Source organism: Seriola lalandi, unplaced genomic scaffold, assembly GCF_002814215.2.
Source record: "Seriola lalandi dorsalis isolate HSWRI2012SDOR001 ecotype SW California unplaced genomic scaffold, Sedor1 jcf7180002054694, whole genome shotgun sequence".
Taxonomy (NCBI): Eukaryota; Metazoa; Chordata; class Actinopteri; order Carangiformes; family Carangidae; genus Seriola; species Seriola lalandi.
The window spans coordinates 21,302-23,076 of NW_019525247.1; the positions used below are offsets into that span (position 1 = coordinate 21,302).

The 1,775-nt window shown below is 47.7% G+C and overlaps 1 protein-coding gene across 1 annotated transcript in view; it reads left to right on the forward strand.

Moving 5' to 3' along the window:
* Window positions 1-332: 332 nt before the first annotated feature.
* The window catches only part of ache (acetylcholinesterase (Yt blood group)), a 25,236-nt gene continuing 23,793 nt past the window's right edge, over window positions 333-1,775 (forward strand). Inside the window, exon 1 of the mRNA XM_023423911.2 lies at window positions 333-518. The gene's annotated coding sequence lies outside the window, so the exon portion shown is untranslated. The remainder of the gene's footprint in view (window positions 519-1,775) is intronic.

Sequence of the window (1,775 nt, forward strand, 5' to 3'; positions counted from 1 at the left end):
CCGTCTATAATATTTCAGGTGAATAACAGGCTGTTTTATGTGACATTTAGTGAGATATTCATGTAGATTTTTTTATCCATGATCTGTTTTAATTTCCTGGGTTCATTGATTGACCTGTTAAACTGTTTGTCTGTATTAGTTGCGCCTTGTAATTAAACCTTAACATTACCTGAACCGATGGCACAGTGCAGTGGTTTCTTTTTTTTCTCTGGAGCAGCCTTGGTGAAATTTGGCACCGTGTGCTCTTCCCTTCTGTCTGACAGGAGAATCAAACCTGTTCTCGCGAGAGGAGCGGTCTGGACTATGTTTACAAGCAGTACTTATTAGCAGCAGTCTCCCCCTACCGTCACTGCTTTACGGTCCGGCTGAGTGAATGTGGAGTGGACGCGCTGCTGGGAGGACGCAGTACCGACATTTGGTCTCGGACAGCCGGCCGGACACCTCTTCTTCGGAGAACGCTTTCAGTCGCCCACCAAGCCCCGGTCCGGTGTCGTTGTTTTGCCGCCCAGCAGAGCGAGGTAAGGAGGGGAGAAGTCAGCGAGTCGTCGGCTGGGGTTTGGTTGGCAGGGTGGTCAGGTAGGACAGAAGCACTGGCAGCTGTGTTACTGTGCTGATATGAAATGTCAGTGTTACGGCTCGACAGAACCACAGCCTGGTGAATCTGTTCTCCTCCAGTCTGCACCGGGCGACAGCTGCAGACCCACGAGGCTCGTGCAGTATTTAACACTGTTTATCTCGTGCGTGACGGATGTGATGACCTTTAATCTTACATCCTCGGTAGTCATGGTTACTGGCCATTTCTCTGTCTCCACAGAGCCAGTGCCAGGTCAGCCTGTCCGCATGCCGTACGTGCGGTCCTCCTGCACGGGTAGAGCGTCAGGCCAAACTCCCTTTCAAATATTGGCAATCTCACTTTCCCTTGTTTATCAGCTCATATGCTCAGCTCATGGATTATTGGACATCACCTCTGAATCCACAGGAGCAGGGTGTGTGTTCGGCATAAATGTAACCGCTGAGGAATAATTAGTTTTAATGTAATTTTACTGTAAGTAGACGGTGCTTTGTATACTACTGCACACAAGCTTGTAGGAAGAGCAAGTAAACGCAGGTATATGTGTTTTCAGATAGAGGTGCATTAAAATGTAAAAATATAGAATTTAATTGTGCAACACCGTGAAGTGTTGGTGGCAGGAGGAGGCTGGAGAGTAGCATCTGGGAGATGGATGGATGACGGCTTCATGTGGCTGCTGTGTGTTGTTGGCGTCTTCCGTTACACACGTTCTCTCTCTCTCTCTCTCTCTCTCTCTCTCTCTCTTACACACACATACAAGCACATTGGACTCAGGTTGGACCTGTGTTGGTGAAATGCTTTAACCACACTAAGGCCTTCCTAACACATCTCTAACAACACTGTTTTTCACAGAGACTGACTCAGCATCATCACCGGTGTCTGGCTTTATTAAAGGCACATTACTATAATTAGGTTATTTGATCCAGATAGTGTCATTATTTGCCAGCAGAGGCACTTGTGTGTGTGTCCAGCCTTCAGTAGCTGACTGTCTGTAATCACCTCCTCCCAGGAGCTGAGTCTGTTTCATCTCTCAGACTCAAGCAGCTCAGATCTCCACCACAGTCTCCTGTGCTGCATGTTGCATAACAGTGGGTGCTTTCAGGGATGCTGCATGTTGGCTGAAGTCAGAGGATAGATGAGCTCAGGCCAAGTTAGTTGATGATATGTTAGTGTGTGTGTTAGTGTGGTTTATACACAGTGATCC